General features: G+C 45.5%; 1 long non-coding RNA gene across 1 annotated transcript in view; it reads left to right on the top strand.

The window, feature by feature from the left end:
- LOC137356585 (uncharacterized) overlaps positions 1 to 25607 on the top strand; it is a 208299-nt gene that overhangs the window by 95172 nt on the left and 87520 nt on the right. The window lies entirely within an intron of this gene.

The following is a 25607-nucleotide window of genomic DNA, read 5'->3' as shown; positions in this document are numbered from 1 at the left end:
CAGGCCCAGAGGACCATCGGTTTCAGCTCTATCGCAGGATTCCCACAGGTGCAAGGGGTCATAGACTGCACCCATGTTGCCATCAAGGCTCCCTCCGGGCAACTAGCTGAATATGTAAACTGTAACTCAATCAATGTGCAGCTCATATGTGATCATCGGAAATGCTTCATGCAAATTTGTGCCCGCTTTCCAGGCAGCTGCCATGACGCCTTCATCCTGTGCCAGTCCAAGTTGCCGTTGCTGCACACTGAACTGGCTCAGATGGAGGAGTAGCTTCTTGGAGACAAGGGCTACCCCTTGCAGTTCTGAAAGGCCAATGATGTATTGGGAGGAGACATGATTGGTACATGCTAGAACACGTCAATCACACAGTAAAAGCAACACACGTTAGTGAAGAAGATTTTGATTTCAACCTTTTTACAATGTTGTGTCACCCGTGCAGACCCATTTGTGACATGGTGTTTTTTGGAAACGCTTGCGGGTACTCCTTCGTGGTGCCACCTCTGCGCTAGCAGCTTGACTGGAGGAAGGCTGCTGATCAGATTGCCCTTTGGATGTGGAAGGCTGTGGATTGTTCATCCTCTGTGTGCACGAGGCCTGGAGGGCCCTGGCTGGCTGGGGGAATTCTGTGTCACTGCACAACTCTCCTCAGACATCATGGCTGCTGGAGCTTGACTCACCGGCAGAGGGGTCAGTGGACACAATGGATTCACCTTGAGGGGGGACCCCAGATATGACACGCAGGCTCGCCTCCTCCAGCTCAAGGCTCATTTAAACCTCTCTGCTCTCCCGGGAAGGAACAGGGCAGGGTCAGCCTCCATGCTCCTGGTCCCTCTCGCACCTTGCTACAGATTTGTGGATCTGATGGCCTCGGCAAGGGATTGCAAGTCAGTGGATATTAATGGAATGAGGCTCACCAGGAGGGCCACCATCCATGTATGATGCCATGTGCTCAAATGCCTGGCATACGGCAGCTGTCATGGCCTGGATGAACTCCCCCATCATCTGCTCAAGGCTGCACACGGCCTGTGGCATCTCCACCAGATGTTGCCACAACTGCTGCTTCAGCTCTAGCATGCCCTGTGCTGTCGACAACAGAGGGTTATCAGCAGCCTGAGGCTCAGCATGGGCCTGGTCACCCACAGCCCTCTGACTGTCAGGGGCCTCGGCTGTCTCAGCCTCAGTCAGCTGCTCAGGCGCGTGTACAGTGCTCTCACCAGCTTGTGACCCAGACTCTAAGGCCAATCGGATTCCCGTCGAGGTGACTGTATTTGTGCTTGTGGAAGGTATGGGAGTGTCATGGAATGCTGCTTACTTGGAGGATGTCTCTTTCTCTGAGGTGCAGGAGGTGTCCTGGGCCACCATTGCCGACTCAGAGCGATGACCTGCAATATACAATGAGAAGAGCATATTGTCAGTCTTTATGGTGAGCATGTAACGATTGTGACAGCATTGTGTCAAACACCATGCTTTTCACACTGATTATTGTGTCTAACAAATGGATGCATGGTCACTCAGCACCCTGAGCTCAACGTCACCAAAAGCACGGTCCACATGTGTTGCAGCCAGTTCGAGGGCCTCCTCCTCAGCCTGTGTCAGGTTCCGCATGTCTGTCACTCCTCCACCAGTCCGACTCACCTCACGAGCATTGTGGGTTCTCTTTGCCCGGAGGAGCAAGGAGGCAGAGATTAAGGATGGCAAGGCAACAACCCGATACATGTCACAAGAGGGGTGGTGGGCCCAAAGATGGGGAAGGCTCGGTGTGTACTATTGAGCTAGCCACTCATGTAGATGCCATGTTGTAAACTGCAGACAAGGGTGAGTTCTGTCATACTTTCATCCATACATGTTACATCATTCATCCCTGCCCAAGCTCCCTGTCTTTGGCATAGCAGTGGCACACATGTGCCACTCTGTGTGGAGACACCAAGATTCGGTGGGGCCATGATAGAAAGTGCCACTTACTTTTGCGGTGCGACGCAGATTGTTCATCATCTTCTGGCATTAGACCCTTTCACACCGGATGGCCCCACGGCTACTTAACTCCTCTGCCACCTCCAGCCAGGCTGCCTTGGTCAGGCGGGAGGGCCTCTTCTTACCACCGCTGGGGAAAAGGACCTCCCACCTTGCCCGCACAGCCTGGAGAAGAGTGAGCAGGGAGGCATTGCTGAACCGTAGGGCCACCCTAGAGCGCCCCTCTGTCATTTTTGGTTTTTGATTTTGTCCTTTAAATGCAAAGGTGATTCCAAAGTGTAACTGCTCTAACTTCTGGCTGCAAAGTTTTTTTGCACATGTTTGAACACTAATGCAGGACTAGTGAGGAAATCTGTGATGTTGTCCTGGTTTTTCATCTATGACAGATAGACACAGATATACATGTTCACATACACTTTACTTTTGCTGCAGTTGATCATAATTATTGATACAAAATTTCTGGTTTGCAATGCAGCTAGAATATAAACATATTTTCCTGGTTCTTTAACAAGTACTTTTAATTCCAGTTACATGTCTTTTCATGTAGCAGTTAGCAACAAAATGATTACAGACTCCAAATGCATATTAGTCTGCAGCTTTTCACATTCAGGAAATTAAATGCCCACAATATGTAGATATTCTTAAATTATGCTTTTATTTCTGAGAGTGTATTTGCCTTTTATGATATAATTCAGTCTCACATTCTGGTATGTACAAAAGTAAGATTTCTCACTCAGGTGCAGCATGCCTACAAGAAGAAATGTTACACTTGAGTGGAAGAAGAGGATCTCAACTGCACAGGACACTGGGACAAAGCAGAGTAAATATGTGGCAGCAAAGCAGAAAGTGCTGGAGAAACTCAGCTTTACTGCCAGATTGCCAGCATCCCCAGTCTTCTATAGTAAGCTAAGTATTTATTTGGCAGCTGTCAGGAAGCAGGTGCTGGGGCACTTTAAATAGAGCCCCAGCACCAGCTCCTTTGCTGAGCTGACGTCCATCATGGCGCCGGATGTCCCGCCTCCCGCTACGCAATTTGGGGGGATGGGCGGCGCATCACCATGATGCTAATGAGTTGCTGCGCTAAATATAGCGGGGGCTCAGCGATGGCCGATCCGCAATCGGCGGTGCACTCATAAAATTCAGCCCCACATCTGGAGTGCTGTGTAGAGTATTGGTCTCCTTATTTAAGGAAGGATGTAAAGGTGTTGGAAGCAGTTCAGAGAAGGTTTAGAACAAAGAACAAAGAACAGTACAGCACAGGAACAGGCCATTCGGCCCTCCAAGCCTGCGCCGATCTTGATGCCTACCTAAAATAAAACCTTCTGCACTTCCGGGGACCGTATCCCTCTATTCCCATCCTATTCATGTATTTGTCAAGATGTCTCTTAAACGTCGCTATCGTACCTGCTTCCACCACCTCCGCCAGCAGCAAGTTCCAGGCACTCACCACCCTCTGTGTAAAGAACTTGCCTCGCACATCCCCTCTAAACTTTGCCCCTCTCACCTTAAACCTATGTCCCCTAGTAACTGACTCTTCAACCCTGGGAAAAAGCTTCTGATTATCCACTCTGTCCATGCTGCTCATAACTTTGTAAACCTCTATCATGTCGCCCCTCCACCTCCGTCGTTCCAGTGAAAACAATCCGAGTTTATCCAACCTCTCCTCATAGCTAATGCCCTCCAGACTAGGCAACATCCTGGTAAACCTCTTCTGTACCCTCTCCAAAGCCTCCACATCCTTCTGGTAGTGTGGCGACCAGAATTGCACGCAATATTCTAAGAGTGGCCTAACTAAAGTTTTGTACAGCTGCAGCATGACTTGCCATTTTTTATATTCTATGCCGCGACCGATGAAGGCAAGCATGCCGTATGCCTTCTTGACTACCTTATCCACCTGCGTTGCCACTTTCAGTGACCTGTGGACCTGTACGCCCAGATCTCTCTGCCTGTCAATACTCCTAAGGGTTCTGCCATTTACTGTATACTTCCCACCTGCATTAAATCTTCCAAAATGCATTACCTCACATTTGTCCAGATTAAACTCCATCTGCCATTTCTCTGCCCAAGTCTCCAACCGATCTATATCCTGCTGTATCCTCTGACAATCCTCATCACTATCCGCAACTCCACCAACCTTTGTGTCGTCCGCAAACTTACTAATCAGACCAGCTACATTTTCCTCCAAATCATTTATATATATACTACAAAGAGCAAAGGTCCCAGCACTGAACCCTGCGGAACACCACTAGTCACATCCCTCCATTCAGAAAAGCACCCTTCCACTGATACCCTCTGTCTTCTATGACAGAGCCAGTTCTGTATTCATCTTGCCAGCTCACCTCTGATCCCGTGTGACTTCACCTTTTGTTCCAGTTTGCCATGAGGGACCTTGTCAAAGGATTTACTGACTAATACCTGCAATGGACAGGTTGTCTTATGAGGAAAGGTTGGACAGGCTAGGCTTGTATCCGCTGGAGTTTAGAAGAGTAAGAGGTGACTTGATTGAATCGTATAAGATCCTGAGGGGTCTTGACAGGGTGGATGTGGAGAGGATGTTTCCTCTTGTGGGAGAATCTAGAACTAGAGCTCACTGTTTAAAAATAAGGGGTTGCCCATTTAAGACAGAGATGAGCAGAAATTTTTTCTCTCAGAGGGTTGTGAATCTTTGCAACTCTCTTCCTCGAAAGGTGATGGAGGCAGAGTCTTTGAATATTTTTAAGGCAGAGGTAGATAGATTCTTGATAAGCAAGGGATGAAAGGATATCGGGAGTTAGGCGGGAATGTGGAATCAAGGTTACAATCCGATCAGCCATGATCTTGTTGAATGGCAGAGCAAGCTCGAGGGGCCGAGTGGCCTACACCTGCTCCTAATTCGTATTTTCGTATGTTCATATGAAGGATAGAACAGGGGCCTAATCTTTATACATTTACAACACACATTACATATCATGCATTTCCAATCCAAAAATCACAGTTTCAGCCTGCTCCTATATAAATGAGCACAGGTGAATCCCCAATTATTGCCCACCACCTAAATACAATTAAACACCCAATTAATATACAATTAACAGCTTCCCTTCTCTCTCTAAATGTACAACCAAAATTTGAAAAATAAAAATAAATAAACACTTCCATACTCTGTCCAGGACCCCTAACAATTTCTTTGTATGTGCACTTCTTTTCGTAAAACAATCCAACAGTTGATGACTTGAATCCATTCAATTTTAGAGATTTCCTTTCTCTCCCGTATTTGTTTCAAGCTGGCAGAATATCACTTAAAATGTTTTGCCAACAGAATTTCATATCCACTACAAGAGCCAGTGTTGCAGCAACCAGAGTATTTTTAACAAATTTTTATTTCCCAAGCTAAAGGACAATGGGCTGAATCTTGTAAGCCCATTACGGGTGCCGGCAGCGGCACTGAAAGTGGGTGCTGTTTCCGCATGTTACGTGGCTGCTGGCCAATTAACATAACCGAGACGCGGGGCCCATCTTATTGCAGGAGGGGGTGGCTACGAGGCGTTGATGTCGGCTTCAGCTGACGAGAATGCAGGTACTAGCACCATCTTGAAAGCGCTGCCAGACGTGCTTGTACTGCTGCCTTCCACTGACGCAGTGACGGAGTGCTGTTGGACCCCTCTACTGCTGCTGTAACTCCTGGACTTCCCCCTCTAATACTACTGCTGCACTGCCCACACCCCTCTGCATCCCTGCACCAAGACTGTGGACCAATCGGACGTAGTGGGAGCCAACTGGGACCATGTCCGAGGCAAGACACCAGGTTTCCCCATGGTTTAGCCATATCTCCCTGCTTATTCTCCTCCAGGCAGCAAGGGAAAGGTGGGAGGTGCTCTTTTCAAGGGATGGCAAGAAGAGGTCCTCTCACCTGACCAAGCAAGCCTGGATGGAGATCACAGAGGTGGTCAGTAGCCATGGGGTCAATTCTGGAATTGGATTCTGTGTTGCAAGAGAGTCAATGAACTCCTTCATTTCGCCAAGGTGAGTCCCACAAATCCATCTCCTCTTTGGGCTTGAATGTGGCTGCACAGGAGGGAGCACTGCATGAGGAAGGAGTGATCACAAAGGGAGTGAGGCATCACCACATCCTGTCAGATGCATGTCTGCATCTCGGCGACAGGTCACCTTCTTTCAGAGCTCACCCCCATTAAATCCCCTGAGAGCAGACATCGGGAGGAGACATTTGGGAGACCCAATCAGGGGACGAGGGGCTGCCAATAGCATAGGTATTCTGTTGTTATTTGTGCAAAGTCTGTGTCCCTCTTACCGCTTGCAGGAAAAAGAGGCCCATACCAGCAGGGAGTGGTGGAGGACTGGTGGTGCGATCCCTGATGTGAGTCCTTTGATGCCAACAGAAGAGGAAGCTCTGGAGCTAACGGGAGTCCAGGGCGGCTGTGCAATCATGGACAGTGAGACTGGAGTGTCCGTGCAGGAGAGTGAGGAGACATTGTGTTCATGTGTATCAACCACACTTCTGGAGATCCACATCATGCATGGTAGGCATGACAAGATCTGAGCAACCTAACCCACAAATGTTTGGGTTCTTTCATGCAGGTCACTTTAGAGACAAGCACAGCTATCTCTGAGAAGGCAGAGGATCAGTCAGAGGATGCACCATCACATTTTTTCCCTGCGCCCTCCACCAGCGCAGATAGTCTCACGTTGGTGAGTATGCGCTCAGGCTTGGATTAAGGGTCACCAGCTGGTGAGAGTACCACACACGCATCATGTGTCAGGCACCTGAGTGCATGGCTTCCTCCATCAAAAGGTTGGCGACCCTCACAGAGAGCCAGATCCCACCCAGTCTTCATCAGATTCCCGTCTTTCTATGGTCAGCAGGGAGTTTCAAGTGAGCCTTGAAAGGAAGGAGGAGAAGCTGACCTCCACAGATGGGGGTTGCCCTCAGGGTGCTCTGAGTGTGGACAGCAGCTCCTCAGCCCCTCCGCCAGTGACTCCAGCTCCAGTAGGTGCCATGCCTGAGGAGAGTCCTGCACCTGTGCAGGAAATTCTCAGGCAGCCGGGTCCCTCCAGTCCTCAGGCACCCAGAGGACGGCCGCCAAAGCCATCACAGGCCAAGGGGCAACCTGATCAGCAGCCTGCCTCCAGCAAAGCTGCTAGCGCCGGGAGTTGCACTGCACACAAAAGCATATAAAGAAGAGCACCTGGACGCACTTGGGGCTTCACAGGTGTATTAATTTTGGCCTTTGCATTGGTTGCTACAATTGTGGTAATAAATAGAGGTCAGAGTCATTGCTGTAAATGGCTCATGCTTTCATTGCTGACTTGTAAGATGCAACCTTGATCCTTGCTCCCTCATTGGACTGCCGGTGGAGACACAGGCTGTGTTTGATAAACGTCTCAGATGTGTTAGAGCACGTGATGAAGCAGAGCCCTAGGCACAGAATCAAGATAGAAAGGAGGCGGCAGGCAGAATACAGTGAGGTGAGTCTTTATTGATTTTACTCTGAGAGGCCATCATGGTGGCAGGATGTGGGTAAGTATGAGATTATCTCTTGCCTCCCTGGCCTGTCGCTCAATCTGCCTGACCTCTGGTGCATGGGCTTCAACATCCAGTGCTACCCGCTCATCACCCTTCTCCTCATCCTCCCCATTGGTGGAGGAGTAGCGTTCAGTCATGGCCTTGTCATGCAAGGCCTCTCCGCACTAGATTGTGCAGTGCACAGTAGACCACCACAATATACGAGACCCTCGCTGGGCCATACTGTAGGGCTCCACCAGATCAATCGAGGCAGTGGAATCTCATCTTCAGCAGCTCAATGGCATGCTCGATGGCTGCTCAGGTGGAGCCATGGCACGTGTTGTACCTCTCCTCTGCTGCGATACCTGCTTTCCTGACAGGCATGAGTAGCCATGGGCTGGATTTTACCGATCCCCCAAAGTCGGACTCCGTGGCGGGGGGGGCGCCTGAAGATGGGTCCGGAAAAGGTCTGCCACGCACCCCAACACTGGGAGGACCCGGCATGATCCTCCCTGCGGTGGCGAGGCTCTGTGGCAGCACCCCTGCCGCTGGGCGATGGGACCTGAATTTAAATATTTAAATTCATAAAGTGAATACATTTAAATGGACTGACCTTCAATCTTCCGGGCCCGTCGTGATCTTTGGCGTGGCGGCCGGCATTCCTGCGTGTTCAAATCCCTGTCCAGGGAAAACCAGCGTGACACTGTTGGGGAGGGGGGAGGAGTTAATATTTTCTGTTGGGTGGGGAGACAGGGTCGAATAAATGCAATGGGTGTAGGGAATGGTGGGAAGGGGTGAACTCTAAACTTAGTGCAGTCTGGGGGATGGAAAGGTCAGATTTAAACATTAAGTGTTTTGGGGGGAAGGGCAAATAATTCACGTAATTGTTATTGGGGGGTGGGAAAGGTGTTTAAAATTTATTTTATATATTTATAAATTTTTGGGGGGGATAATTCTTTAAAAATTCAAATTTGCCGGCAGGGCTGACTGCCCTTTAAAAAGGGCACTAGCGCCTGTGCACAAGCAGCTGATATTATTACTGGCATTGGACAGCCCGCCTCCACCACATGATTGGCAGGGGGGCGGGGGGCAGGCCGCCATGGCTATTTAAATGAGCCGTCACATGGGAGATCATGGCGGGGCTTCAGCTAGCAGCCTGGGCGGGTGGGCCGCCATATTTTGAGCTCGCCGCCAAGATCAGCGGTGGGCTCTTAAAATCCAGCCCCATGTCTTCAATGGGTAGCCATTGTCTCCGAGAATCTATCCCAGTCGAACAGGGGGCCTGAAAAGCTGTGGCACCTGGGACTGTCGAAGTATGTAGGTATCATGGCTGCTTCCTGGGAAGCTGTAGGAAACGCTTTTGGTGGTCGCAGACCAGTTGTACATTGATTGAATGGAAGCCCTTCCTGTTGATGGAGGCAGCTGGCAACTCCATGCGAGCCTTGATGGCCACATGCGTGCAGTCAATGACACTGGGGAAATCCAGCGATGGCACCGAATCTGATGGCCCTCTCTGCCTGACTGTCAGGGTCGATCTGGTATCGCACATAGTCATCGGCCCTCTTGAACATGGCATTGCTCACCTCCTTGATGCAGCTGCTTGGGAGAACCCACACATGTCCCCTGTGGATCCGTAGAAAAAAACAGATGTGTAGAAGGTGAGTGTCACACTGATCGTCAGGGTCACGGGCATTGGGTGTTCACCAAAGCCCATGGGTCACAGTTCATCCTGCAGTATGGCGCATAAATTGTTGATGGCCTCCCTGGAGAGCTGCAGTCTTCACTGACAATGCTGCTGTAACATTTGGAGATAGCTGAGGCGAGTCCAGTACACTCTCTGGCGTGGATAGGCCCTTCTTGTTGTGGCCGGCTTCTGCCGCGCTCCTATTGGAGCTTCACAGGCTAGCCCACCCGGATCCTGGTCCTCCCTCCTCTGAGCCTCTGCTGCACGATATAGGGATCCACAAAGACGGGGTGCTTGAGAATCATGCTAGCTTTTCAGTCGGTGGTCAGCTCCCATCCGCCTACCGTAAATTTCCAGCCCATACGCTGGAAGCATCATTCAGTCTATTCCCCTCCCAGGACTTAGCTTTGAGCAACTGCCAGTGAGGTAAGTGTCGTGATATTCATTTCTTCAAATGAGTGAGCTGCTTGCGGAGGTGCACCAGGTGCCGACAGCTTCCCTAAATTATTGAAATGAGGTTCGAGGCTCAACTTTGGGCGAGCCTCGGGCCTACCAGGGCGGCACAGTGGCGCAGTGGTTAGCACCGCAGCCTCACAGCTCCAGGGACCCGAGTTCGATTCCGGGTACTGCCTGTGTGGAGTTTGCAAGTTCTCCCTGTGTCTGTGTGGGTTTTCTCCGGGTGCTCCGGTTTCCTCCCACAAGCCAAAAGACTTGCAGGTTGACAGGTAAATTGGCCATTATAAATTGTCACTAGTATAGGTAGGTGGTAGGGAAATATAGGGACGGGTGGGGATGTTTGGTAGGAATATGGGATTAGTGTAGGATTAGTATAAATGGGTGGTTGATGTTCGGCACAGACTCGGTGGGCCGAAGGGCCTGTTTCAGTGCTGTATCTCTAATCTAATCTAATCTACCAGTTGGGGAGTGTTCTGCTAGCTGAGTGCTAACTCTGGGCCTGAAAACAGGAGATCACTGCCTTGTATCCATAGCCGTGTCACAGTGCGCTGATTAGAAATTCAGTCTGGCACAAACATTCTCCCTGAAATGATCGTACTTTATGCTACGATAACTCTAAAGCACAGAATTTTGTGCACGAGGGCAATAAATTTGTTGGTTCCAATGTGAACTGAGCACGAGAATGTCACAAAGGTCAAACACGGCTAATCATGATTCTTCCAAATTTGAAAGAGGGATGCATTGGGAGATACGCTCTTTGAAAGCTATTACACAATTAACAGACATGTTATCAAAGTTGCAGCATTTCATAGAATCTATTGAGTGAGGTTTAAGGAGTTAAACCATTGGAAAAATAACTCGGTGCTAATTTGGTTAAATCTGAGGCATCACAGTGTAACAAACAAGAAAAGCAACAGCAGCAATTTAATAATTAGAAACACTCTAAGTATTTGAGCTTGTTGCTGCTGCTTGTTATTTTATAGCATGGTCTCCAGCACAGTGCTGTTTTACTGTATTATAAAACACCACCAAGTGAGTTCAAGGCAGGTACAAATTGCTTTATTAGCCACTGAATTGCTGCTGTTGCTTTTTTTCTGTTGCTTCAAAGTCATTTGTATTTATTTGAGCAAATTCTTTTCACGAATCATTGCTTTTCTAAATCAGCAGTTCGCCAGTTGATTGATCGAGAATTTATTGAATTGGAAAATAAGCTTGTCTGAAAAATAGGTTTGTGTGTAAAATAATAAATAATTATATGGCCGAACAGGAATTCAGGAGTTTATAAATGTAGTCGGTGGAAAAACAAGTTCATCAATTCAGTTTAGGAACTACTATTTCAGTTACCTCCGAAAAATACTCTGCTACAGTCTACATTTCTGGACAGAGTGTAATTCTATAGGCCCATAAACTAAATTCAACACCGTCCCTAGCTGTATAACAGCATGTAATGTTTTCTTGATAGATTTTCAAATTCCACCAAATAGCACTGTGATTCAGGAAAACGTGCCTTCATTGTGAAGAACGGTCTGAAAAATGATTATATTAATCACACATCTTTTCTCAGTTGCCCTCCCCTGCATGAGGTTAACAAAAGTATCAGCCATTCCTTGATCTTGTATACGTTTACTCAGATGACATATACATACTTTAAAGCTATGAATGACTTCACTCAGCTTCCCTGGTATACTTTTTAACAAAAGCAATGGAGCGAAGACTCCTGCAAAGCCTCAACATGAGGGCCGCAGAGATGCCTGATGGTCAAATTGCTCCATCTGGGGTTTAGCCATTAGTCAAGTTCTTAACCCTTCTCATATTCTTTGTTTAACTGCCCTCATTCTGTTTCAGTTTAGCTGTACTGCTGCCAAGTTCAGGAGCAATCCATTTAACATGAATGCTATTGATATGCTTATCACCCACCATTTTGTTCATTTAAAAGCTTGTAATAATGCAGTTGAATGTCAGTGACCAGGACATATGCTTTAGCACGTGGCCAGAGAAGAAGAAGCAAACAGCTTAAGCTATACCAGATTTTCACACCAAAATGTGGTTCTATGGGCAAACACAAGTTTGTGAAATGTGACAATACCAGTGTTTAAAACAACAGTTAAAGTATTTAAAATGTACAAACTGAATCACAGCACCTTTCACCATCACTATACTTGCAGGTGCACCATAATCAGAGGTGTCCTCGCATTTTAAACCTTAGAAAACCTAGAATAACCTTTTAATAGTTAACCAGTTTAACTGCAACAGACTCGAGGCAATAAAGTCCAACTATGTTAGACTTGCTAGACCCCCACCTGCCAAGATTGAGGCATATTAATTTTGTCATATGAACATTGATTTGAAAACTATTGCTGAAGTGAAGAAAGGATGTGTTCAAAAAATCACCAGGCCCCTGGCTGGAAAGACATTTGCATATTAATAGACAGTGCTTGTGGAGACAAAGGGGTTACTTCCCTTATCCAATTTACCCCACAATGGACTTTGAGCGCCAAGTATTGTGCATAAGAAGAGATATTCCAGGTTCGGCTGAGACCAGAAAATCCACAATCAGACGTGGTCAGACCAGCTGGTCACGTGACTAGTCTGCTTGGCAACCTGTTTTTTTCTGAATTGTACAAACAGTTTGAACTGAGAGTGTCTGTTTGCTCCTGGACTGAAAAGACTTCTCCTGGCTGGCTCACCACAGCCTCTCCTGTCTGCTCCCATCATTTTCTCCCAGAACTCCAAATCCACTGGAGACACATGACCCCCAAGAGAGAAAACCCTCCTACAGCGAACAAGGTTTAAGAAGAATACTGGGCTCCAACGAAAAGCAAGATCTACCTACAATCAAGGACTCTACAGTGAGCTCGAAGATCCATAACAAAAACCCTCCAGATATTGCCTCAAACTTTAACACTATTTCTTCTGCTCTGTCTCTATCTGCATGTGGGTATCGTGTATGCATGCTTGCGTCAGTGCGTCGTGTATCCATAGGCATTAACCAAATTAGAGTTTAAGTTCAATAAATTTCAACCTTTCTTCTTTAAACCTAAGAAAACCTGTTGGTGCTGATTTCTTTGCCTTATAATTGGAAGGCGGTGAACATGGATTCACCAAAGGGGAGCTAAAAACATGGTGTGTTAAAAATTAAACACTGTTACAGTAAGACCAAGTGAAGGCTGAGAGGGACCCCTAGACTTCTTTCTCACCTGGCCGTAACAATGTCTGGTAGTAGTGCATAGGTGTGTTGCCTCCAGCAGTGAAATGGAAACAAGCACCTACAGTATTAACTCCAATAAACATGGTGCAGCAGCATTCCTCCTAGTCACTAATGGTAACATTTCCAATGGTAGAAATCTCAGAATCCCTTTTTCATAACTGGCTGTTGATCAATAGAAGCCTTGGATGTGTCTCATTCTGTCACCTTTTCAGTTAGGTCAGAATATCAAAGCTAAACAACTCTGAGTGGTCTTTATTTATTTATTTATTTAGAGATACAGCACTGTCTTCTCAATTCTCACATGCGTCACAGTCAAGAGACTGCTTTCTCCCAGATTTCTGACACCACCACTCTTCAACTGGCCACTAGGAGGTTTATACAAGTGGCCTGACAGTAACATTGATGTTCTTTTACTTCCTGTGGGGAGGCACCGGATTACTATCTGACAGAGCTGAGGCTGCAAGCTCAGCCCCCTGGAAGATCAAATCTGTGTCTCACTGCTCTGCGATGGCCCATGTCTTGAACAGACTCTTCCTGTACACCACAAATTTTCTCTTTTGTTTCCTGCGCAATTTTCAACAGATGCTAATAAGTCATTAGCCCAGAAGGATATGGAGTTGATTTGATTGTTTCCAGAATGATTAAACTCTTCCCACATTTCCTTGCATCTATTCAGCCACATACCTTGTTCCCACACTGATAATTTGGGATATTCTCTTTCTCTATATTTGCTGTTGATGTGGCTCCTTACTGTTCTTTTACTTGTCCCTTTGTGTTTCACCATCTTGACTTATTTTCCTGCGTCATCTATCCTCCTTGACTTTTTGATTTTTCCTTTCTTTTTCTTTGCTCCTCCTCTCTCTCTTGACTCACCTGCCTGCCACTCCTGTTTCCTTTCTTTATCCTTCTCTGCTCTCATTTCCAGAATCTTGAATGGTACCTTTTATTGGACTGACCCGAAAATAATGTGCAGCACATGCTCTGTCGAAATGAATAAAAAAGATACTTAATAACTTAGCACAGTGGCGCAGTGGTTAGCACTGCAGCCTCGCAGCTCCAGGGACCCGGGTTCGATTCTGGGTACTGCCTGTGCGGAGTTTGCAAGTTCTCCCTGTGTCTGCGTGGGTTTCCTCCGGATGCTCCGGTTTCCTCCCACATGCCAAAGACTTGCAGGTTGATAGGTTAATTGGCCATTATAAATTGCCTCTAGTATAGGTAGGTGGTAGGGAAATATATAGGGACAGGTGGGGATGTGGTAGGAATATGGGATTCGTGTGATTAGTATAAATGGGTGGTTGATGGTCGGCACAGACTCGGTGGGCCGAAGGGCCTGTTTCAGTGCTGTATCTCTAAACTAAACTCAAAAACTTTGGAACTTCTACAAAAATATTGTGATTATTCTAGCAGTCTGGTTGTGTCCTAGAAAGTGTGTTGAAACAAGCATCCATACCCATATACCAAATGGGGTCCCATTGAGCCATATACAGCTCTGTATAGATAGAAGCACTGACGAATCATGTTGTAAGGCCCTTTTTCATGATTTCAGTGTGCTATCTACTGTGAGCAGAAAGTACAATTATGAGCCAATGGTAGTGAGACTCCCTTTTTACTGGGTTTCCTGATCTGTCACTGTATTACTGCTTCCTGTGCAGCCCTAATGATTCTTATAAGCATTTTTACTTTTGGGCTGTAAAATTGGCTTATGATGTAATCGCATATAATAGATTGGGCCAGCTTAATGTCCATTTACTGACATATGCTGTGAGGTAAAGTTTCAATAGTCGACTATGCCTGCTGGCTAGGGTGGCCAGAAAATGTAGGCCTGCCAAGGATTTCCATACAACTGCACAAGGCGTCTACTTTATGAATCAGCCTCCAATGGGCCTAGAGAAGAATGGAGACACAGGCCAGCATCTAAATGTGGGAGAATGGCACGCTTGCAAAATGTGATGCAAAAGTAAACACACCTATAGGTTTCCTGTCCTTTACTGTTGAGTTATTTCAACTGGGATAAATAATCATTATTTTGTACTTAAGATTATTTCACCTAACACTTTCTGAGAGGAGGCTCTAGTTTACTGCAAACTGTAAATTATTTGTTTGTCAGATTGAATATAAATGCAAACCATCACACTTTGTGAAAATAGGCGACAGGTTTAGATAGAGGCTCTGGATCGGCGCAGGCTTGAAGAGCCGAAGGGCCTGTTCCTGTGCTGTAATTTTCTTTGTTCTTTGTTCTTGATATTTAGGGGTATAGTGTATGTGTCAACAGGGTGGGGAGGGATATGGTGTCCAGAGTGTACGGGTGGGGATGCAGTTTCCAGCTTCTGCACCATAATGGCACTGATTTCACCTGCATTGCCAAGGGGAGGTACCAGGTAGCAACCAGAGGACTCCCAAAAGGGAAGAGAAATAACCAATTGCCAATCACTTGTTGGCACATCTGCAAACAGCTTGGCTGAAGAGGTTCATCAGCAAGGGCCTGGCAACAAGTTGTTCATCCATCCTCTTGGTCTCAGGTGCTTGCACTGCATTCTCTGTGGCTTTGAAGATGGTTTTTTGAACCAGTCTAATTTTCAAGTATCCCAGACACATTATACCCATTATATATCCATTGTACACTGGATTTATGAATCCTGCAGTGGACATGCCAATGAGCTACATGTGAACTTCTGCTGCAAACAGCTTTGCAAGGCACAGCTCACCTCATGTTGATATATGTCAAGCGTAACTCACCATGTAGATATTTAGGATCAGAATATTAAAAGTAGCAAGAACCCTTTCACCCCCAGTTTAATAGAAGATGACACTTCTAATTGTGCAGCATTCCCTATAAATCATGCTGGTTATCAGATTTTCTTTGTGCTTAAGTTCCTGTTGTGGGACTTAAACCTACAATCTTCTAACTCAGAAGCAAGCATGCTACCAACTGAGCCACAAGTGACACTCAAGTGAAATAAAAGGAAGGAAAGAAAGATTAGATTAAGCAAGAAAGCGACAGAAAGAAAAAGTAAAAAAAATGTTTTGCTTTTAAATTTTATAATTTTTAAATCTCCAACAATGTTTAAAACCTGAAGGAATGAGACTCCACATTTGTAAAAGTTAATTTTCAGTGCCAGAGTTGTTAGGTAGTAATTAACACTTATCACATTGTTAAAATGGGACTTAAACTGAAATGGACAAGACCTAACTTTCTGTGGTCGGTTTAGTTTGTATCTTACCATGCAAATACAAGCATTTCATGCCATTCAATGCATGCCAATGGTGAAGCAGATAGTGAGGGGCCACTTTCGCAAAGCTAATGGCGAAGCTGTGCAACTTGGACAGCAACTTTTGGATATTTGAGTTTAACCACGCATCTGCCCCTCACCTGAAGTTGCTGTAGCATTTGTGCATAAATGCTCACAATGCCTTTAGCCTCACTATTACAGTGACAGCAAAATCTGGACCAATAGAAAAGCCCCTGTTATAATATTAAGAATGTAAGAATCTTTAAGAAGATGAAAAGCACATTTGACTCAACAAACCTATCCCATCTTCATTAATCTCAACCCTGGCTGCCTGGCTTCTCATCCTATTACTCAATTCCTCTCCTTAACTATATCTGCTTGCCTTTTATTCAGCTTAATTGCTAAAACCAATCCCTAGTAACACCCTTAGTGTATATTTCTGCCAGACATTCGTTTTTGCCATTAACTTCTACACTTTAGATTGCGGCTCCTGACATGCAAACATCCTAATAGAGCAAACCATCCGCTGCGATTTTATTTTGTTGCAACAAATACATTTTAAGATCCAAAATCTAGATGTGGATTGGAGAGTGTCATAGAAGCATGGAGCAGAGCGAAGAATGCAGTGTACCAGTGGGAGAGTGGTGGAGAGAAGCAAGCACGTAAAATCATAGTGGGAGACTTCGGAAAACATATGGGATTGTGATGGATATGGGGATTTATGTGTTTTTTTTATGTATACTCAGAGGGATGGCTCAGCTATCTATGGTCTGCATATGTGGAGCGAGGGGTTTTATTTCTTCTGAGGATCTAATGCATCAATTTCTATCTTGTGAAAAAAATAACTGTCGGTGCTTACCTGCATAGGATAAAATATAAAATTTTACCTCAACTCCATGGAGCGCAGATGGTTTTGCATTCCATCAATTTCTCTCCTTCCTGCCAAACTTGTGTGAAAATTAATATTATGTTAAATGGTTTCATGTACACAGCATCCGTAGAATGTCACAGAGCTCTATTGAGATGAGACTGTAGATATCTCATAGCCAGTGTATGGAAATCTTCTCTAATATCCTGGATTATATTTGATTCTATAATTATGCCACAATTCGCCTATCAGATTTCCACTCTTCTACATTTATTACATTTATGGGTATCATGGTGCTTGTACATCACATCTAACGTTTAACTTGACTATATGACAAGAGATCATTTCTAATTTAGGGCAATTTTAAAATGTATTCATGCACAAGCAAATTAATTTTAATGTAGATTAAAATGGAAACCCACTGTGATAATTTGCAGCAATTTGCATTATGTAAACAGTTGTCATCAAAGCCTTCCTAATTGCACTGGTGTAAAAATTAAGATCACAGATTTAACAAAAATTAAAGATAACAAACTGAGAAATGCAGCATTAGAACATTTTGGCTCAACTATAACTTCCCCATCTGGCAAAAACCAGGCCTGGGTGTGGCATGGGTCAGGGGCAGCAGTTAAAATTGACTTTTTGACTTCTTCCTTGGCTCAATCTGCCCAACTGCAATTATAAGTTGCAGCCAGCAGGGGCACCTGCTGCAAACCAGCAGGGTTCTGTTTAAATATGTAAGTCAGGCCCCAATGGCTTCACAGCCTGATCTGCTATTTTATCCTGAGGCCTGAGAGGCAGAGCAGTGGTGGTTTCCCCGCCAGGCCAACCCTGTTGGGAAGAGCAGCTAGAACCAGAGCAAGCAAGGTTAATCTATTAACATTTAATTTGCTTGCTTGTCGACCAGGAGAAATGCTTCTCTAGGCCTCACGAGGAGGCTTGGAACTCCCCTAGTCCTTCCCTCCCCACCATGATTTCCCTGCTGAGCTTTCTTCAATCTAATTACCTTATGCGGGAACCGTTCTCTCGGTTGAGGGAGAAATGATAGCCAGGGCACGAGGAAAACTCCCTGCACTTCCTCAAATAGTGCCATGAAATCTTTTATGTCCACCAAGACAGGCTGATAAGGCCTTGTTTAATGTTGCTTCCAAAAGACGCCACCTCCGAAAGTGCAGCACACCGTCAGCAGTGCACTGGGTTGTCAGCCGAGACCATGAGCTCAGGTCTCCGGAGTGGGAATGGAAAATGTCTCTTTCTGACTCCAAGGTGAATGAATAGCAAGCTGACAGTATGGGGAGAAAAGAATAGTTTGGCAAATCTCAGCACGTCTGCAATGAGAGCTGCAGAGTCTGGTGAGAAGGAGTTTTAAGGGTTAATTTCTATCGAAAGTCTATTTTTTTCTTCAATTTAGCAATTAACTAAAAATCATTCCTTAAGTTAAGAGAGGTTAAGTTTTATTCCAACACTAAAACAGAAGTATACTCTGCGAGCTGTTGTAGCTAGTTAGAATTAGAATTAGAATTAGAATTAGAATTAGAATTAGAACATTACAGCGCAGTACAGGCCCTTCGGCCCTCGATGTTGCGCCGACCTGTGAAACCATCTGACCTACACTATTCCATTTTCATCCATATGTCTATCCAATGACCACTTAAATGCCCTTAAAGTTGGCGAATCTACTACTGCTGCAGGCAGGGCGTTCCACGCCCTTACTACTCTCTGAGTAAAGAAACTACCTCTCACATCTGTCCTATATCTATCACCCCTCAACTTGAAGCTATGTCTCCTCGTGTTTGCCATCACCATCCGAGGAAAAAGACGCTCACTATCCACCCTATCTAACCCTCTGATTATCTTATATGTCTCTATTAAGTCACCTCTCCTCCTCCTTCTCTCCAACGAAAACAACCTCAAGTCCCTCAGCCTTTCCTCGTAAGACCTTCCCTCCATACCAGGCAACATCCTAGTAAATCTCCTCTGCACCCTTTCCATAGCTTCCACATCCTTCCTATAATGCGGTGACCAGAACTGCACGCAATACTCCAGGTGCGGTCTCACCAGAGTTTTGTACAGCTGCAGCATGACCTCGTGGCTCCGAAACTCGACCCCCCTACTAATAAAAGCTAACACACCATATGCCTTCTTAACAGCCCTATTAACCTGGTTAGCAACCTTCAGGGATTTATGCACCTGGACACCAAGATCTCTCTGTTCATCTACACTACCAAGAATCTTCCCATTAGCCCAGTACTCTGCATTCCTGTTACTCCTTCCAAAGTGAATCACCTCACACTTTTCCGCATTAAACTCCATTTGCCATCTCTCAGCCCAGCTCTGCAGCCTATCTATGTCCCTCTGTACCCTACAACATCCTTCGGCACTATCCACAACTCCACCGACCTTAGTGTCATCTGCAAATTTACTAACCCACCCTTCTGCACCCTCTTCCAGGTCATTTATAAAAATGACAAACAGCAGTGGCCCCAAAACAGATCCTTGCGGTACACCACTAGTAACTAAACTCCAGGATCAACATTTGCCATCAACCACCACCCTCTGTCTTCTTTCAGCTAGCCAATTTCTGATCCAAAGCTCTAAATCACCTTCAACCCCATACTTCCGTATTTTCTGCAATAGCCTACCGTGGGGAACCTTATCAAACGCCTTACTGAAATCCATATACACCACATCCACTGCTTTACCCTCATCCACCTGTTTGGTCACCTTCTCGAAAAACTCAATAAGGTTTGTGAGGCACGACCTACCCGTCACAAAACCGTGCTGACTATCTCTAATGAACTTATTCTTTTCAAGATGATTATAAATCCTGTCTCTTATAACCTTTTCCAACATTTTACCCACAACCGAAGTAAGGCTCACAGGTCTATAATTACCAGGGCTGTCTCTACTCCCCTTCTTGAACAAGGGGACAACATTTGCTATCCTCCAGTCTTCCGGCACTATTCCTGTCGACAATGACGACACAAAGATCAAGGACAAAGGCTCTGCAATCTCCTCCCCAGAGAATCCTAGGATAAATCCCATCTGGCCCAGGGGACTTATCTATTTTCACACTTTCCAAAATTGCTAACACCTCCTCCTTGTGAACCTCAATCCCATCTCGCCTCGTAGCCTGAATCTCAGTATTCTCAACAACATTTTCTTTCTCTACTGTAAATACTGACGCAAAATATTCATTTAACACTTCCCCTATCTCCTCTGATTCCACACACAACTTCCCACTACTATCCTTGATTGGCCCGAATCTAACTCTAGTCATTCTTTTATTCCTGATATACCTATAGAAAGCCTTAGGGTTTTCCCTGATCCGATCCACCAATGACTTCTCGTGTCCTCTCCTTGCTCTTCTTAGCTCTCCCTTTAGATCCTTCCTGGCTAGCTTGTAGCTCTCAAGCGCCCTAACTGAGCCTTCACGTCTCATCCTAACATAAGCCGCCTTCTTCCTCTTGACAAGCGCTTCAACTTCTTTAGTAAACCACGGCTCCCTCGCACGACAACTTCCTCCCTGCCTCACAGGTACATACTTATCAAGGACACACAGTAGCTGCTCCTTGAATAAGCTCCACATTTCGATTGTTCCCGTCCCCTGCAGTTTCCTTCCCCATCCTACGCATCCTAAATCTTGCCTAATTGCATCATAATTTCCTTTCCCCCAGTTACTTAGGTAGCTGGCTTAAACTGATTTTCAGAAGCTTGAATCAGTTGTTTTTCTGAAAGTATAAAAGCAGGGCTTCTTCAGTGCTGCTTCATCGGCACTGAGAGCTGCTTTGAGTGCACAGAGTGTAAAGTGAGAGTTTGGTGAGTGAAGGAGTTCAGTGAAGGAGGTGCTCCTTTCTTCTACCTTTTTCAGCCTTCAGTTACTGGATCTTACTTCGGTACAGGGGAAGAAGCTAATTGGTGAGTAACTGGTAAGTTATTCTACTTATTCTAATTGTAATAAATAGTTTTTTGAAGTTACGGCATGGCAGATCAGCTCGGCCAATTGGAATGTACATCCTGCGGCATGTGGGAAGTCATGGACGCACCATGCGTCCTAGAGGAACACATTTGCAGGAAGTGTCACCGGCTGCAAAAGCATGAGCTCTGGGATTCGGAACTCGAGCGGCAGCTGCAGTCACTGTTGTGCATCCGCGAGACAGAGGACTATGTAGGTAGCAGGTTTAGGGAGGTGGTCACACTGCAGGTTAGGAGCATGCAGGCAAAGAGGGAATGGGTGACCACCAGGCAATCTAAGAGAACCAGGCCGGTCGTGCAGGAGGCCCCTGAGTCTTTCTTGCTTGCTAATTGGTTTTCCATTTTGGCTACTGGTGAGGGCAATGGTCCCTCAAGGGAGTGCAGCCAGAGCAAAGTCCATGGCACCACGGGTTGCTCAGCTGCACAGGAGGGGAGGAAGAAGAATGGAAGAGCAATAGTAATAGGAGATTCGCTATTCATGGGATCAGACAGATGTTTCTGCAGCAGTAAACGTGACTCCAGGATGGTGTCTTGCCTCCCTGGTGCCAGGGTCAAGGATGTCAGGGAGCAGCTGCAGGACATCCTGCTGGGGGAGAGTGAACAGCCAGAGGTCATGGTCTACATTGGTACCAATGACAGAGGTAGGAAGAGGGATGAGGTCCTGGAAGCAGATTTTAGGGAGTTAGGAAGGAAATTAAAAAGCACAACCTCAAGAGCAGTAATCTCAAGATTACTCCCAGTGCCATATGCTAGTGAGCATAGGAATAGGAGGATTGATCAATTGGACACGTGGCTGGAGAATTGGTGTAGGAGGGAGGGCATCATATTTCTGAGGCATTGGGACCAGTTCTGGGGCAGGTGGGATCTGTACAAGATGGACGGGTTACACCGAAACAGGACGGGAATAACATTCTCACAGGGAAATTTGCTTGTGCTGTTGGGGAAGGTTTAAACTAGCTTGTCAGGGGGATGGAAACCTGAGGGGTAGCTCAAATTGGAAGTAAGTAAAACTGGTAACAGGAAGTAGAAAAGTACCAAGTGAAATTTGAAGGCAGGCAAAATAAAGGCATTTATCAACTTGGCTTAGAATGCAGAATAATATCAAAAAGACAAGGTTAAGGGCACTCCACATGAATGCATGCAGCATTCGCAACAAGATAGATGATTTAAAGGCACAGAGGTAAATGGGTATGGTCTAACTGCCATTACAGAAATGTGACTACAGGGTGACCAAGACTGGGAACTGAATATTCAAGGATATTCAACATTTAGGAGGGACAGGCAAAAAGGAAAAGGAGGTCATGTTGCACTGATAATAAGGGATGGGATCAGTACATTAGTAAGGGAGGATCTCAGATCAGAAGAACAAAATGTGGAATCTGTTTGGGTGGAGCTAAGAGACAGCAAGGGGCAGCAAACATTGGTAGGAGTTGATTATAGGCCACCAAACAGTAGTGGTAGTGTGGGGCATGATATTAATCAGGAGATTAGAGAAGCATATAGCATGAGTAATACAGTAATCATGGGTGACTTCGATCTGCATATATAGACTAGGTAAACCTAATGAGCACTAATACTGTGGAGGACGAGTTTCTACAGTGTGTTAGGGATGGTTTTCTAGGGCAGTATGTTGAGGAACCGACTGGAGAACAGGCTATTTTAGATCTAGTATTATGTAATAAGAAAGTGCTAATTAATAATCTTGTTGTAAAAGAACATTTAGGGAGAGTGACCATAATATGATAGAATTTTACATTATGTTTGAAAGTGAGGTACTTCAATCTGAAGCCAGGGTGTTAAATTAGAACAAAGGAAATTATGAAGGTATGAGGGGAAAATTGGCTGAGGTGGATTGGGAAAATACCTTAAAACGTATGACAATACATAGGCAATGGATAGTCTTTAAAGAATTATTACATAGTTACAGCAACTAAACATTCCATCAAGGCACAAAAACCCAAAAAGATAGGTCAGTCAACTGTGGCTAACAAAGGAAGTTACGGATTATATAAGATTAAAAGTAAAGGCTTATAAAGTTGCCAGAAATAGTAGCAAACCTGAGGATTGGGAGGATTTTAGAATACAGCAAAGGAGGACCAAGAAACTGAAAGAAAGGGAGAATAGAATATGAATGTCTTCTTCTTCTTTGGCCTCCTTGTCTCGAGAGACAATGGGTAAGCGCCTGGAGTTGGTCAGTGGTTTGTGAAGCAGCGCTTGGAGTGGCTATAAAGGCCAATTCTAGAGTGACAGACTCTTCCACAGGCACTGCAGATAAAATTGGTTGTTGGGGCTGTTGCACAGTTGGCTCTCCCCTTGCGCTTCTGTCTTTTTTCCTGCCAACAGCTAAGTCTCTTAGACTCGCCACACTTTAGCCCCACCTTTATGGCTGCCCGCCAGCTCTGGCGATCGCTGGCAACTGACTCCCACGATTTGTGATCAATGTCACAGGACTTCATGTCACATTTGCAGACCTCTTTAAAGCGGAGACATGGTGGGTCTGATACCAGTGACGAGCTCGCTGTACAATGCGTCCTTGGGGATCCTGCCATTTTCCATGCGGCTCACATGGCCAAGGCATCTCAAGCGCCGATGGCTCAGTAGGGTATATATGCTGGGGATGTTGGCCGCCTCGAGGACTTCTTTGTTGGAGATACGGTCCTGCCACCTGATGCCAAGGATTCTCCGGAGGAAGCGAAGATGGAATGAATTGAGACGTCGCTCTTGGCTGACATATGTTGTCCAGGCCTCGCTGCCATAGAGCAAGGTAGTGAGGACACAGGCTTGATACACTCGGACTTTTGTGTTCCATGTCAGTGTGCCATTTTCCCACACTCTCTTGTCCAGTCTGGACATAGCAGTGGAAGCCTTTCCCGTGCACTTGTTGATTTCTGCATCGAGAGACAGGTTACTGGTGATAGTTGAGCCTAGGTAGGTGAACTCTTGAACCATTTCCAGAGCGTGGTCACCGATATTGATGGATGGAGCATTTCTGACGTCCTGTCCCATGATGTTCGTTTTCTTGAGGCTGATGGTTAGGCCAAATTCATTGCAGGCAGCCGCAATCCTGTCAATAAGTCTCTGCAGACACTCTTCAGTGTGAGATGTTAATGCATCATCGTCAGCAAAGAGGAGTTCCCTGATAAGGACTTTCCGTACTTTGGTCTTCGCTCTTAGACAGGCAAGGTTGAACAACCTGCCCCCTGATCTTGTGTGGAGGAAAATTCCTTCTTCTGAAGACCTGAACGCATGTGAGAGCAGCAGGGAGAAGAAGATCCCAAACAGTGTAAGTGCGAGAATACAGCCCTGTTTCACGCCACTCAGGATAGGAAAGGGGTCTGTAATATGAATGTAAACTAGCAAAAAACATACAAACGGCCTGTAAAAGCTTCTATAGGTATGTAAAAAGGAAACGTTTGGCTAAGACAAATATGGGTCCATTGCAGGCAGAGTCAGAAGAATTTATAATCGGGAATAGAGAAATGGCAGAGAAGCTAAATGATTACTTTGTGTCTGTCTTCACTGAGGAAGATACAAGAAATCTCCCAGAATTAGAGATCCAAGGAACTAGGGAGAATGAGGAATTGAAGGAAACTAATATTAGTAAGAAGGTCGTATTGGAGAAAATAATGGGACTGAAGGTTGATAAGTCCCTGGGACCTGATATTCTACTTCTCAGTGTGTTGAAAGAGGTAGCTATGGAGATAGTGGATGCATTGGTGATCATCTTCCAAAATTCTATAGATTCTGGAATGGTTCCTGCAGATTGGAAGGTTGCAAATGTCACCCCACTATTTAAGAAAGGAGGGAGAGAGAAAACGAAACTACAGACTTGTTAGCCTTACATCGGTAGTAGGGAAAATGCTAGAATCTATTCCAAAGGATGTGATAAATAAATTGGATAATAATGATCTGATTGGGCATAGTCAACATGGATTTATGAATGGGAAATAATGTTTGAAGAACGTATTGGAGTTTTTTGAGGATACTGCTAACAAAATTGATAAAGGGGAGTCAGTGGACATAGTATACTTGGATTTTCTGAAGGTCTTTGATAAAGCCCCCCACAGGAGGTTGGTGAGCAAATTAAAGCACATGGAATAGGAGGTAATATACTGGCATGGATTAAGAATTGGTTAACAGGCAGAAAACAGACAGTAGGAATAAACGGGTCATTCTCGCGTTGGCAGGCTGTGACTAGTGGGGTACTGCAAGGATCAATACTTGGGCCCCAGCTGTTCACAATTTATATCAATGATTTGGATGTGGGGAACAAATGTAACCTTTCCAAGTTCGCAGATGACACTAAACTAGGTGGGAATGTGTGTTGTGTGGAAGATGCAAAGCGGGTTCAAGGGGATTTGGACAGACTTAGTGAGTGGGCAAGAACATGGCAGATGGAATATAATGTGGAAAAATGTGACGTTATCCACTTAGGTTGAAGGAATAGATGTACAGAGTATTTCTTAAATGGTAAGCAATTAGAAAGTGTAGATGTACAAAGGGACCTGGGTGTCCTCGTCAATAAGTCACTGAAAGCTAACAGGCAGATGCAGCATGCAATTGGGAAGGCTAATGGTATGTTAGCCTTTGTCACAAGAGGATTTGAATACAGGAGTAGTGAAGTCTTACTTCAATTGTATAGAACCTTGGTTAGACCGCACCTGGAGTACTGCGTGCAGTTTTGGTCCCCTGACCTTATGAAGGATATTATTGCC

The sequence above is a fragment of the Heterodontus francisci genome, chromosome 3, assembly GCF_036365525.1.
Source record: "Heterodontus francisci isolate sHetFra1 chromosome 3, sHetFra1.hap1, whole genome shotgun sequence".
Classification (NCBI taxonomy): Eukaryota; Metazoa; Chordata; class Chondrichthyes; order Heterodontiformes; family Heterodontidae; genus Heterodontus; species Heterodontus francisci.
This window is presented reverse-complemented; position numbering and strand designations above follow the sequence as displayed.